The following is a 15,441-nucleotide window of genomic DNA, read 5'->3' as shown; positions in this document are numbered from 1 at the left end:
ACGCAGGTGTTTCCGTAAACAACATATGTCAATGAAACTCTTGTCACAATGTTTGCAGTGATAAGGTCTTTCTCCGGTGTGTAGACGCTGGTGTCTTGTCAGCGTAGCATCTGGGAGAAGCTCTTGTCACATTGTTCACAATGGAAAGGTTTTTCAGAATCATGTGTGTTATGGTCGTGATTCACCAGGATCTTAAATGGTTGGATTCTTTAGGCTTAAAATAATTTATATCAATATTTATTTTGTAAATCTCTATGGGATTTTTTTTTTAGATTTTTCAGTGGGTCCAGAAAACCAAGCCCACTGCCCATCCATAGGGTTGAAGCGGTTCATTTTTTAGTGCTTCTGGACAAGACTTGTTTCAGCGTTATTTGGCATGACCCTCTCCACCATATACTGCAACGTTTCATAAACACTTGACTCTGCATGGACGTATTAGGGGCAGAAGAAGAATTTTCATAAAACTGCTATTTTCATTGGCTCATAAAACCTTTTTCAACAAAATAAATGTACTCCCAATGTTTTACTTTTACTTTATTTGTTTATTTGGACAGGACAATGCAAAAGTGCCACGGACGACAAGACGTCTTTTCAACCATAATAGAATTACAAATTCTTTCTTTCTTTATAATGGGAGAATTGGCACTCAGAGCCTAAACTGGTGACCACCAGGTGGCGCTGAAGGAGTTTTAATGGACATCACATGGACGTAAATACACCGGATGTAGCACAGTTGCTAATTTTCATCCACAGTCCTCACAATAAAGACAAAACCAAGACAAAAAAAATTATTCGCGACCTTATTCTTCCGGTCATCACCCACAGCTTCGCGAAACGTATTACAGGTTAACCCATGTTGACCTGGTTAACCCATGTTGACCTGGGAACGATTCTACAAAATGTTTTCTAAATCCTGAAAGTAATCTGAAAAACCCTATGTTTCAAACATTTTCACGTCAATGACCCCCAAGATTATATGTAATTGGCCGCCGACCCCCATCTGAAAATAACAACAATCACACTGAAAGAATATATATTCAAAGATTTGTGACATTGCGAGACGGTGCTCCCTACCAGCCTTAAACAACTAATCCAGGAGGACATGAATACGGTAAAACGCATACCAGGACATATTAAGGAAAAAGATAATCTCACAACAGAACAAACCAGGGCACTTAGGGAACTAATCAACAACAAACAAAACGTAATCAAGCCAGCAGACAAAGGCTCCTGCATAGTAATTATGGACAGACACCAATACCTGTTAGAAGGTGAGAGACAGCTCAACAATCAGGATCATTATAGGCAATTAGACCAACCAATTTACATAGAGACAGCTGTAAGGGCCAAAGCCATCGTAAACAGACTGAGGGGAAAAAAAGCACATAAATGCCAAACAACAATATTTAATAGGACAGGACAGCCCACGAGCCAGGATATTTGATCTTTTACCAAAAATACACAAAAGCCCGGATTCATGGACATTACCATATGAAATTCCACCCGGGAGACCAATTGTGTCGGACTGTGGCAGTGAGACTTATCAGACAGCAGAGTTTATGGGAAATGGCCATGGGAAAGCGATTTGCACCATCTTATGCAAACATTTGCATGAGCATATGGGAGCAGACAGCACTAGAAAAATGCAGACTTAAACCGACACATTGCTATAGGTTTCTGGATGATAATTTGGAATATGGGAACATAGCAAAGAAGAATTCCAGGAATTTATTGATGTTTTAAATAGCCATCATAGATCCATAACGATACAATATGTGACACACACTGAAAGGATTGACTTTCTTGATGTAACAATCTTCAAGGGCCCAAACTTTAACACAAATGGGAAACTAGACTTAAAAGTATTTTTTAAAGAAACAGACACCCACGCCCTATTACACAAAACGTCATTCCACCCGACACACTCCTACACAGGGATAGTCAAATCACAACTACTAAGATTCCATAGGATTTGCACGCAAATAAGTGATTTCTAGCTTGTAAAACACTATTTAAGGCCCTCAGACTAAGAGGATACACTAGGACATTCCTCCGGAAAGCTCAAAATACCTTCTTAGAAATAAGAGTGCGGGATCCAGGCCCTAAATTGGCCCTGATAACCAGTAATTTAACACGGAGCACACTAGCCAACAACAGAATAAAAAGGAATTTTGAGAACCGAACGGATGATCTTCTAAAAGATTATAAAATTATATCGGCCTACAGAAAAAACAAAAATCTTAAAGATTATCTAGTACACAGCAAGCTAAAATAAATCAACACACCAGCACACCAGGGACCAGAATACTTCAAACCCAACAATTAGTCAAAAATAGAACTACAAAACGCGTGTTAGAGATTAAACAACAAATAACAGCCAGAACCAGCAACTGCATTTACTTAATCACATGTGAAAAATGTGGTTTACAATATGTCGGAGAAACGGGTAAAACAATAGGTACAAGGCTGGGACAACACAGATACAATACTAGAAACAAAATTTCAATAAATTTTACTGGGTGCCTGAAGCTCGCCAAGTCTGTGCAGCATTTGAGCCACGGACCACCATTTGATGACATTTAGCCTCTCAGAAGGGTCCATTTGGTTACATGTGAGCCAGGTCCTTTCAATGAGTATTTTGTCTTACTTCTTTGCTCATTACGTTGCCACCAACATTCTAATACTAACATGCTAACATGCTAGCATGCTAACATTTTAATGCTAACATGCTAATGCTAACATGATATCATGCTAATGTTAACATGCTAATGCTATCATGCTAACATGCTAATGCTAACATGCTAATGCTATCATGTTAATGCTAACATGCTAATATGCTAACATGCTAACATGTTAACATGCTAACATGCTAATGCTAACATGCTAATGGTATCATGCTAACATGCTAACATGCTAATGCTATCATGCTAATGCTAACATGCTAATGCTATCATGCTAACATGCTAATGCTAACATGCTAATGCTAACATTCTAATGATAACATGCTAACATGCTAATGCTATCATGCTAACATGCTAATGCTATCATGCAAACATGCTAATGCTAACATGCTAATGCTATCATGCTAACATGTTAATGCTATCATGCTAACATTCTAATGCTAACATGCTAATGCTAACATGCTAATGCTATCATGCTAACATGCTAATGCTAACATGCTAATGCTAACATGCTAACATGCTAATGCTAACATGCTAATATGCTAACATGCTAATGCTAACATGCTAATGCTAACATGCTAACATGCTAATGCTAACATGCTAATGTTATCATGCTAACATGCTAACATGCTAATGCTAACATGCTAATGCTATCATGTTAATGCTAACATGCTAATATGCTAACATGCTAATGCTAACATGCTAACATGCTAATGCTAACATGCTAATGGTATCATGCTAACATGCTAATGCTATCATGCTAATGCTAACATGCTAATGCTAACATTCTAATGATAACATGTTAACATGCTAATGCTATCATGCTAACATGCTAATGCTATCATGCAAACATGCTAATGCTAACATGCTAATGCTAACATGCTATCATGCTAACATGCTAATGCTAACATGCTAATGCTAACATGCTAACATGCTAATGCTAACATGCTAATATGCTAACATGCTAATGCTAACATGCTAATGCTAACATGCTAATGCTAACATGCTAATGCTATCATGCTAACATGCTAATGCTAATGCTAACATGCTAATGCTATCATGCTAACATGCTAATGCTAAGATGCCCGGTTCCGGCGAGCCGCCCTGCTTCTGAAACGGTCGAGAAATGACAGAGTTACGTGTTTCCCCGATTTTCTCCATTGACTTTCAATGTGTGTGTGTGCGTGCATGTGCGTTCGTGTGTGCGCGTGTTTGAGAGGTGGTCAACTTGACCTTGAATCATTAACAAAGTATCAATTTCACCTGGGCTAGGGCTAGTCTATGCGAATGCAAACACTATAGAAAGTTAAAACCACACTGATTCAGTGAGAGAACGTATGTCCGAACAAATTGCTCTATCGCAAAAAGTAAACGTCAAATGCGATTCTTGTTTTCGCCGTGAGTGACCCGGGACATTGAGGTACGCCGTGTGCGATCGTGGTATTGGTACGATAAAAAACGTAGTTATGAGAGCGAGTTAAGAAATTGTGTTTGTGATGAAAAAACTGCTGACTCATTCATGCATTTAACATGGAGTTGTATGACACATTATGATGGTACACCTGTCGCTTTCAGGGCTGTAGTTCACGTACCGTATGAATCTGGGCTGTGGTTGTGACATTGGGTGAAAGAGGACGAGTGTGGCTACAAAATTACCGAAACCCATGCGTGTAAAGTTAATATTTTGGCCGTGAGGACGATTTGTTCGGAGAATTTCGCTACAGTCTTCACAATGTCTTGTCCCTCTGACCCGCTCTCTCTCTGGTCGTGCGACACTGCGAGTCGAGATTTTTGCTCAGACCACACACACTTTGAACTGCGACAGCGGGCAAACCGTGCAACGTATTCGAATTCCGTCTGAACCACAACAAAGTCGATGGCCTCGTGTGCTGTTTGAGGTTTAAATCGTGTTTCTACGTAACAGTATGCCAGAGCAATGTGGCTCCAAAGTAACGTGTCGTTTTCAGTTTTTACCCGCGTTTCCCCATTGACTTTGCATGGGGCATTTTTCGCGTCGTTTATTGCGAATTACGTCGGCACGGTAACCCGAAACGGAAAGAAAAGCACAAGCACACCATTCCCGGCCGAGCCGCACGTTTCGATGTATATATTGTGGGGCTTTGGTAAACCGTGCGGCCGGCCATAGACGTCGAAGTTTCGTGTCTTGATTACGATAATTATTAAGTATTGGTTGCGGATTTCAACCTGTGTTTCTGCCATTGCATGGCAGGCACCCAGAATAATTATTAAGTATTGGTTGCGGATTTCAACCTGTGTTTCTGCCATTGCATGGCAGGCACCCAGAATTAACAATGGAAAAAAGACAACCACAAAGTTTGTGCAACATTTCATGGCTCACGGCATTGAAGCTCTAAAATGCGCTGGACTTCAACACAATCCCAACTGGACAGTAATAATAATAATAATAATCCTCTGCGTCATCAGTGCCCACACCCGAAGGCGAGGTTGGCGAAAGGGCCTTTTATTTCTGTGTGGAGTTTACATGTTCTCCCCGTGTCCCCTAGGGTAGGTACCCTCACAAAAAACATGCAGTAATCCTGGTCACTAAACTGCCTCCACCTGGCCAGCCGGGGCGCCTGATGGAGGGGAAAGGAACTGGTTGGAATAACGTGTTCCTTCCACGCGCTACGTCCAACCAGGGAAACTCCCCCCTGTCAGGTGTAATGGAGCAACTTGGACACTCAGGCATGAAGGAAGCATGAGTTCAAGTCCGTTGCTCTCCCCTTGTCCCCCATATATGTGGACTAGGTTGGTGGAGGGTTTGTAGAGCCCAGGATCACATTAGATGATTGACACAGGGGTGAAAAATGGGTTACAAAATCGTGGGATAAAAAATATATATAAAAAATGAAAAAAAATAACCTCAACACGGATTTTCCTGGAGGCTTAAACATGCCTAAAATCAGATCTTGAACACAACAAAATTTTAACTCAGGATTAAACTGGAGAAATCTAAAAATGATTGGATCAGACTTCCTTCGGATACATGGCGAATGCATTTATTCCTTGCATTGTGCACTGAAGTTTTTTTATTCCCCCCCCAGAAGCAAAGATTTGAGTTAAAAACGTTCACTCAGAAATAAAATATATTCAAAGATTTGCGCCACATTTTCACGATTAAAAACAAAATAGCAGCCCTACAAGCTCGTAGCTTGAGCTTGTAGATCTGCTATTTTTCAATGGCTAAAGTATAATATAATGCTTAAAACACCAAACGGGGTTCCCGCCCCAAGATGGGTTAATGTCTGAAACATCTGACGGTATAATTAAACAGAGTTACAATAGATAAATAATCTACCAAAGACAACAACTTTTTGTGCCATGTGTATATAGGTTTTACATACAAAAGATACTTAAGAAACTAAATTGTGGTGGTCATGTTGATAGTGTCAGATTATGTGATTCCACGACTTTAGTATCTACCACTTGTCATTGTCATCCTGGAATAGAATGAATGATCATTTGATTGTATGTTATATCATGTGTCAACTTAAATGGGGAAAATGGGGATTTATTACTATTACAACTAACCACTTCTTCCCTGTATGATTCCTCCTCATTATCCTCAGATGTGCAGACAGGAACTAAAGGGTCCCCGCCCCCTGTATGAGTCCTCATTCATCTATGGGCTTTTCTCCTGTATGAGTCCTCATGTGTGATTTTAGATGTTCACTCCGAGCAAAGCCTTTACCACACACGTTACAAGTACAGGGCTTTTCCCCTGTATGAGTCCTCATATGTTTTTTTAGATCACTACTCTGTGTACAGCCTTTACCACACACGTTACAAGTAAAGGGCTTTTCCCCTGTATGAGTCCTCATGTGTATTTTTAGTATACCACTCTGAGCAAAACCTTTACCACACACGTTACAAGTAAAGGGCTTTTCCCCTGTATGAGTCCTCATGTGTGATTTTAGTTCACTACGCTGTGTACAGCCTCTACCACAGACGTTACAAGTAAAGGGCTTTTCCCCTGTATGAGTCCTCATGTGTGATTTTAGTTCACTACTCTGTGTACAGCCTTTACCACAGACGTTACAAGTAAAGGGCTTTTCACCTGTATGAGTCCTCATGTGTGATTTTAGATCACTACTCTGTGTACAGCCTTTACCACACACGTTACAAGTAAAAGGCTTTTCCCCTGTATGAGTCCTCATATGTTTTTTTAGATCACTACTCTGTGTACAGCCTTTACCACACACGTTACAAGTAAAGGGCTTTTCCCCTGTATGAGTCCTCATGTGTATTTTTATTTTACCACTCTGAGCAAAACCTTTACCACACACGTTACAAGTAAAGGGCTTTTCCCCTGTATGAGTCCTCATGTGTGATTTTAGTTCACTACGCTGTGTACAGCCTCTACCACAGACGTTACAAGTAAAGGGCTTTTCCCCTGTATGAGTCCTCATGTGTGATTTTAGTTCACTACTCTGTGTACAGCCTTTACCACAGACGTTACAAGTAAAGGGCTTTTCACCTGTATGAGTCCTCATGTGTATTTTTAGTTTACCACTCTGTGTACAGCCTTTACCACACACGTTACAAGTAAAGGGCTTTTCCCCTGTATGAGTCCTCATGTGTATTTTTAGTTTACCACTCTGAGCAAAGCCTTTACCACAGACGTTACAAGTAAAGGGCTTTTCCCCTGTATGAGTCCTCATGTGTGATTTTAGTTCACTACTCTGTGTACAGCCTTTACCACAGACGTTACAAGTAAAGGGCTTTTCACCTGTATGAGTCCTCATGTGTGATTTTAGATCACTACTCTGTGTACAGCCTTTACCACACACGTTACAAGTAAAGGGCTTTTCCCCTGTATGAGTCCTCATGTGTATTTTTAGTTTACCACTCTGAGCAAAGCCTTTACCACACACGTTACAAGTAAAGGGCTTTTCCCCTGTATGAGTCATCATGTGTGATTTTAGATCACTACTCTCTGTACAGCCTTTACCACAGACGTTACAAGTAAAGGGCTTTTCCCCTGTATGAGTACTCATGTGTGTTTTTAGACCACCACTATGAATAAAGCCTTTACCACAAACTGTACAAGTAAAGGGTTTTTCCCCTGTATGAATCCTTGTGTGCGTCGTCAGATTATACGTCCTATTAAAACATTTGCCACAGTCTGTACAACTAAAGCATTTCTTCCCTGTGTGGCTCCTCATGGAGTGAGTTTGTTTTGATGATTTCAGGTCCTTGGACAGCTTGCTGCTCAAAGACAATCTTTGTCCTTCCACATTCGTCTTGTGTGATTTCAGTGTGTTTAAAGTTGACTGACCTTCACTGGGCTCCTGCCACTCATCACTGTCTTCAGTGTCAGATTCAGAACAGTGTGAAGAGAGGAGCTGGTCATCACTAGTTGGTTGTGATGTTCCACAGTCCTCTACAACAGCTTGTGTTTTCATGTTTTGAGTTGAGGTGCCGGCTACAGGCTCTGTCTCTCCGTTTTCATCATCATGAACATCTTCACTTTTCACTGCTTGTAATGTCAATGTTGACCCATCAGCCTCCACTGGTCTTAGAAGTATCTCCTCTTGTTCCTCTTTAATCTGTTGTGGTTGTGGTTCCTCCTGGACCAGACTGGAGCTCCTCTCCTGTTGTTCAGTAAAAACCTCCTCTTTACACACAGGGAGGTGCGGGACGGCTAGAAAAAAGACACAAAGAGAAAAACATTTAATGTTTGAACTTTGCATTTTTCCAACGTAGCGTTTCCTGTTTCATAGCTTTGGTTTCGAAATCAAATGGCTTGACATTCCATGTTTGAGCCTCTTGTCCTTCGGACAAGAACCTTTACTCACCTGTCCAAGTAAAAATTCATGTACTTGTCTTGCATATTTTGTTTGTATTGTATTGAATATAATGTTGCATTTGAATAGTTACTAGAGCGGACGTAGAGGCATTTGAATAGTTACAAATAAGTATTAAGTGTTCAACAGAAGGTTATGACCAGGCCTGAACGCAATACGCGGCCGCAGTGTTCCGATTAAAACTCAGCGGATTTACCGCGGAATTTGAACACGTTCATCTTGTAGTTTACTTTACCGGCCAGCGTGATTTGTTTGGGTTAAGCTGCAGTGGACGCACTCTGCTCCTCCCCTCATTGCTGACTAATATGCTGTGAGCTGGTCTGGACCGACTGGATGATACTATTATATAACTTTATCAAAAGAAGATGTCGGAAGTCCTGTCCGATTTATTTGCAGAGGAGCTGACTGGCACTGCCGAGTCATCGTCATTCAAGTACTTTTAATTGGACGGGGGGTGTTGTTTGCCAACACTCATGGATTACCGCCGTTGTCGAGCCTCTGAACTTGAAGCATAAAAACAGGAAGGCGAGTGGTTTGGGTAAGTAGCATTTAGGCTACTATTGTATTTACTAGCTGGTTTAGGTTAACATCATGAAGTAAAAATAAATAAAAATGTGCCAGCTGCGTCATCGATCGCTCCAAGAGCTGAGCACCGCGACTGTGCGAGAGAAAGCGAAAGAGAGAGAGTGTGTCTGTTTGGAGAGAGCGTGCGTCCGAGCGAGATAAAGTGAAAATGTGTGTGTGTGTGTGTGTGTGTGTGTAGAGAGTGTGCATGCGAGCGAAGGAGACAGTGAGTGTCTGTTTGGAGAGACAAGTGTGTGTGTGTGTGTGTGTGTGTGTGTGTGCGCGTGTAAAGTGTGTAAGAGAGAGAATATGAATGTTTTCTCATGACAATAAAGCTCCTTTGAACTGAATTGAGAGAGACATACAGAGAGAGAGAAGCCCCTTAGCTGAGAGAGATGAAGCAGGAGCCAGGGACCTCATATAAAATTGACTAAATCGAAAGTTTGACTTATAGATCTTACTTTGTTGTGGTACTTTAAGGTTTATTTAGCTTGTTTGGAGTTATTTTTGCTCCAAACACATTGATTATAGTCCTGGATAACTGTCTAAAACCTAAAAAAAAAACCCGCAGAATGCCGCAGATTTTCCTCCGGAATCACAACAGAAAAACAGAAACAAACCCTGCGGATTCCGTTTGGCCTTAGTTATGACAAACAATAACTACAATAATAACTAACAATATAACTACAATAACTACAACAATGAAGAAAACTGAAAACAATAATTGACACAAACACTCAAACAGGTTGTTGGAAGTTTCAACAAAGATGATCCAATACTCCAGGTCTTAAAATGACACTATGTTTAGTTGATGATTTGCCTAAATGCAATAATGTCAAACACAGGTTTAAGATTACAATTTCTCAAAAAATACAATTTGTATTAGGACTCCCACCAGTGGGTTCTGGGACCCACTGCAGAGTGCAGACCTAACAACATAACTGGGGTACCTTCTGTTTCCTAGACGGAAAGTGAAATAGTGAAATATCCCTTTATGTAAGTAGGTAAACAAAACAGCACATACCTATACGGTACAACTTTACTACAGGTTGCATCTTCGCATCAAACTGTACACGTCTCTGGTCCACCTCTGGCTGTTCCTCTGACAACGTTGAATGTGTTTTGGAGGCCATCTCTCTAGATACGGTAGACCTCTCCCTGTGGTGCTCTGTGGAAATCACCAGTAGAAACAACTTGTACTTATCATTCAATAAGGGTTTACTGAACAACTGAACAACCAGGAGTAGTCTGGTGACCACCGGAGAGACGCGTGACAGCCGGAATATAGATGGCACCCGGGAGCAGTATGTTGGTTGGCGCCCCAGCCTGTGTCTTCCGTGAGGAGGAAGCCCAACAACCCCACGGTGAGGCCTTTAGGAGGGCCATTCAGGCTGCAAGAGGAGCCTGCAGCACCACCGTTGCCCAGGTGGAGCCTGCAGCACCATTGTAGCTCAAGAATCCACCACTCCTGAATGCAGTTTCTGGTGCTGATTGATGACCATTTATTTATCGTTAGATGCTGAATGACCCTTTAGTCATAGATCAGGGGTGCCCATTACGTCAATCGCGGTCGACCAGTCGATCGCAAGCACTGCGCAGTTAGACCGCTTGGCCCTGACAGGAAAAAAACAAAAAAACAATCCTCGCCTCGGGCAGACGGCGGCGGCTTTAAAACCCCCCACAATGCAGTGCCTTGTTTTCAAGTGCGGGGAACGTCGGGTCTGTTCTGTTGTTAAACAAACAAATTAAAAGGATATCTATCCATCATTGTCATATCAAGATGCGCACGGCAAAGAAGCCTAAAACCTATCACTTCCATGCAGAGTGGGAAGAAGATTATTTTTTCACGATGTCACATTCCAACTGCGTTTGCCTTATATGCAATGTCAGCGTCTTTGCAAAGAAAGGAAATGTGGAGAGGCATTTTACATCACTTCATAAAAAGTGAACAGTGAACTGAGAAGGACAAAGTTGAGCGACCTGAAAACACAGTTAACAGAGCAGCAGTTAAAATTCACAAAGCCCAATTCTAAAGGCAAAGGCAGCCACTGAAGCGTCATTCCGGGTCAGTCACATGCTCATTCGAGGTAAGAAGTCCTTCCAAGATGGACAGATGGTAAAAGACGCCTTCCTTGTGGCAGCAGACTCCTTATTTTGTGATTTTAAAAACAAATCTGAAATAGTATCAGCTGTCAAGTCCCTGCAGTTATCCAGAAACACTGTTACACGGCGCTGTGAAATGATGGCCGTTGATTTGACGCAGCAACTTAAAAAAAACATTGCAAAATGTGAGTGTTTCGCGCTGAAGCTAGACGAGTCCACTGATAAAGATATGACAGCTTGCCCAGGCGGTGGCGTAACCGTCTGGGCACCCGACTGGTAATCCAGTCGCAGTGTGCCGCGGGTTCGACTCCCGAGCCCGACACGGCCTTTACTGCATGTCATCCCCCCTCTCTCTCCCGTTTCCTATCAGCCTACTGTCTGTCCCTTCAAAACAAAAAACAATAAAAGGCGTAAGCCGCAAAAAAAAAAAAAATCTAAAAAGATATGACAGCCAAAGATGAACTATTAATCCTACTAATGAAGGCAACCACTCGGGGCGAGGACATTTTTCAGACATTCAAAGACTTTGTTGACAAAAACCAGATCACAATGTCTAAATTGGTATCAATCACCACTGACGGCGCACCTGCAATGGTGGGGCGCAGAAATGGATTAATCGCCAAATGCAAGCAAGACAACGATTTCCCCGACTTTGTTAACTATCACTGCATAATACACCAGCAAGCGCTAAGTGCGAAAATGTTGAACATGAAAGAGGTGATGGATGTGTCATTGAAAGTCGCATGCTCTATCCGGGCCAGAGCACTTCAAAGACGGTTGTTCCGTGCGCAACTGGAAGAGGCTGACAGCGACCACACTGACCTTTTGCTACACACCGATGTCAGATGGCTTAGTAGGGGCAAATTCTTGCAAAGGTTCCAGGAGCTCCTACCAGAGATAAAATAGTTTCTCCTTGGTGCTTCACATGCAGAATACACACAACTTGATGACGCACAGTGGCTGCTAGATTTGGCATTCTTAACTGATGTGACAAACATGTTGAATGAGCTTAACTTGGAGCTGCAAGGGAAAGACAAAAATGTGGTCGACATGATCAGCTCAGTTAACTGTTTAAAAAGCAAACTAAAAATGCTGTTATCAAAAATGCAGCGCAAGGATCTGAGGAAGTTCCCAAACCTAGAATCCGAGCTGGAGAGGCAAGGGTTGGCTAGGGCGCAATTTGACTGTGCACGCTACACAGAGCCAATAAAAAATGTGCAGTCTGACTTTCACAAACGCTTTCAAGATTTTGCCTTACTCGAGCCCATCGCTACATTCATGTGCTTCCCATTCAGAGAAGACATTGATGTTGATTCCATTGCCTCGAAAATAGCAACACTTTTTAACATGAACTCTTCTGCGTTGGAGAATGAGATCATGGCACTGCAGGCTGACATAGCCTACAGTTAAAGTTGCGTGCCCGCGATGGAGAGTTACTCGTGGAGGAAAAGTATCCAAACATCAGGACTTGTGCAGCCTCGCTCACAGCGTTATTTGGCTCCACATATTTATGTGAATCAGCATTTTCCCACATGAAGATAATTAAGTCCAAATATCGTTCCACGTTAACGCACGATCATTTGGAGGCCTGTTTAAGACTAGCTGTCGGCAGTGACTGTCCGGATTACGCAGCGCTGACGGACTCCATTCAGTGCAAGCAGTCATCTGATTAAGGTAGGAATCTGAGCATGCGCGCGCGTGTCCTGAATAGCGCTGCTATTTAAGATAGTGAGCAATGAAATGTTGTTTAAAGATGCATGTGTTGTATATGATTTGGTTTCTTAGCCTTGCTTTCTTTTTGTTGTTTTCACAGGGACAGTCAACAATACAGAGAGAGAGTGGGAAAGACAGAGAGCTTCAATCAGTGCCAAAACTTGTTTATATAAGGCAGGAATAATAACTTGACAGAGACTGGTCAAGACAGAGCTGTTTTATTCACTGTGCAATGCACAGCTATTTATTTTTTTCTTCATGTGAACTTAAACAGTCTTATACCGTGTTGTTTCATGGCTTATTAATGAGAAAGTAAGAGACTTTTTATTGTACCTGTTGTTTCATGGTTTATTGATAGTGTGCTCTTTGAGTTGAGTGGTGCATTATTCCTTCATGTGATTGTGTATGCTTTTTATGTGTGATACTTTTAATATTTGTAACATTCTATGAGCAATATGTTATTACAAAGAGTAACTTTAACAAAACATCTCTTCTTTGCAATGTGGGGTAACTGAAAAGGTAAATAAATATAATTGATTTTGAAACAATCCTAATGCCTTAATGTTATTTATTTTGCCATATACTGTATATTTTGAGTGTTTTAAGCAATGGGATAATTATTTTTTTGGGTTGGTACCTTGAGCTGGCAATTTTAAAAGTAGACCTAAGTCAAAAAAGTGTGGGCACCCCTGTCATAGATGCAACTGGTTTCCTCAGTGATGTATCCCAAGGTCATCGGGGTTCAGGGTCTCGCGAACATCATACCCCTCACTCGGGTGACCGAGCCGAGTGAGCCGAGTAAGTCCCGACTTACGTCCCAGTAGCTACCCTCGAAACTAGACTGCAGGACATGAGACTAATTCATTAGCGCGACAGAGAGGAGAGTGTGTATGTGTGTGTGTGTACGTGTGTGCGTCAATTTAACAATCAGAACATCAGAAATCAGCAGAGAGAGAGACCGACGTTTGCGCTACTGTATGCCAAATTGAAGTGGACTCTGCCCCAGACTTTTTTTGCTCCCTGGAAATAAAAACGTCTGGGTTTCCGAGGCTACCCTCGATCAGACCCTATAGGGAAAGACCAGGTGGAGGGACTAGGCTCTGTGGGTTGACTCCAGTGGGCCCCTCCTACGTCTCACCAGGTCCACTCCTGCTCTCACCACGAGTACAGCCAGGACCTGTGCGTTGGAGCAGACTCCCAGCACCAGACACTTCATTCAGGAGTAGTGGATTCTGAGAATAATACTAATACAAATATAAATTTGTTTTACCTGAGAGAGTATCGCACCACATCTTCCTACGTAGTAATGTTAAAGTTGACTGACCAGTCTCCTCTTCCTGTTCCTCTTTAATCTGTGGAGGTTGTGGTTCCTCATATTCAGATGAAACCTCTTTACACACAGACAGGAGGAGAGAGAAGGTAGCATCAGCAGAGCAACGCAAAGATGACATTTATTCTCCTATTTGTTTTGTCAGGATAACCATCGTTTCAAAAAATAAGTGTCTCGCCTTAAGGCGTTTCGAATAGAGCCTGACATCGGTCTCACCGATGTATCCGTAATTTTAGGCGCCGATGCCCGATATCGGACATTATTTCACTGATGTGGCCGAAGTATTTTTTTATCATTATTAATGTAACCTACACATGTAAAATGAGGCACCCTTATGAAACGCGCTCTTTTGGTTTGATATTAATTCATTTCTAACAGCTGCAGAGAATGGAACGCACTGTGGGCGTCGTGCCTGTGACTCTGGATTGTTTGTGTACAGGCCCGTTAAAATATATGACAGATGTTTGAAAAGATGAGACATATTTGAATAAACAAGCGTTTTCTGCAAGAACTTTTACATGGATAACTAGAGGTCAATATCTCACTCCACGTCTTTGGACATATTTATTGGGCGAGTGCAAACGGAGCACGGAGCACATTTATTGAAAAGATTTCCAGCACAGGATGAAATCCTCTACGCAAGACTCATAAACAGACATAATATACATCAATTGAGTGTAAAATCTGCCCCAAATTAGATTGTTGGTTTTGTAGTAGGCCTACACTCACGTCGCCACGGCATTTATGAAGTGATCGCAAGCAGCTGATCCTTCCTTAATTTTGTTGCCTTGCTGTCATGTCCACGCACACACGCACGCACGCACCCACCTCAAGGCTACATGACACATCACCATGAATGGAATACGTTTGTAGGCTAGGCCTATATTCATTTTACCCATTCGTGCGCAGTGCACGGCGAAGGCGATCAGTGAGACTGCGCACTGCTGTGATAAGTGTTGTGGGTGAGTGATGCCTGCATGAGAGATAGGCTACTACAATGTCGTCAAGTCAGTCATAATCAACGTTTATGGAGTGATTTGATCATTGATGAACGAATCATAAACATATGGATGAAGGCTTGCATGTGTGCTGGGATGTGCTGGCGACGCATGCCGCGGTCCCGACCTCCCGACTCCCGCTTTTATCTGAACTGTCAAAGCACTTATTTAAATGATGAATGATTAAGCCCTTTACACCTATAGCCTACAATTGCAAATAGGCA

This window comes from Protomyctophum parallelum (genome assembly GCF_964188405.1).
Source record: "Protomyctophum parallelum genome assembly, chromosome: 19".
NCBI lineage: Eukaryota > Metazoa > Chordata > Actinopteri > Myctophiformes > Myctophidae > Protomyctophum > Protomyctophum parallelum.
Note: the sequence above shows the minus strand (reverse complement) of the source record.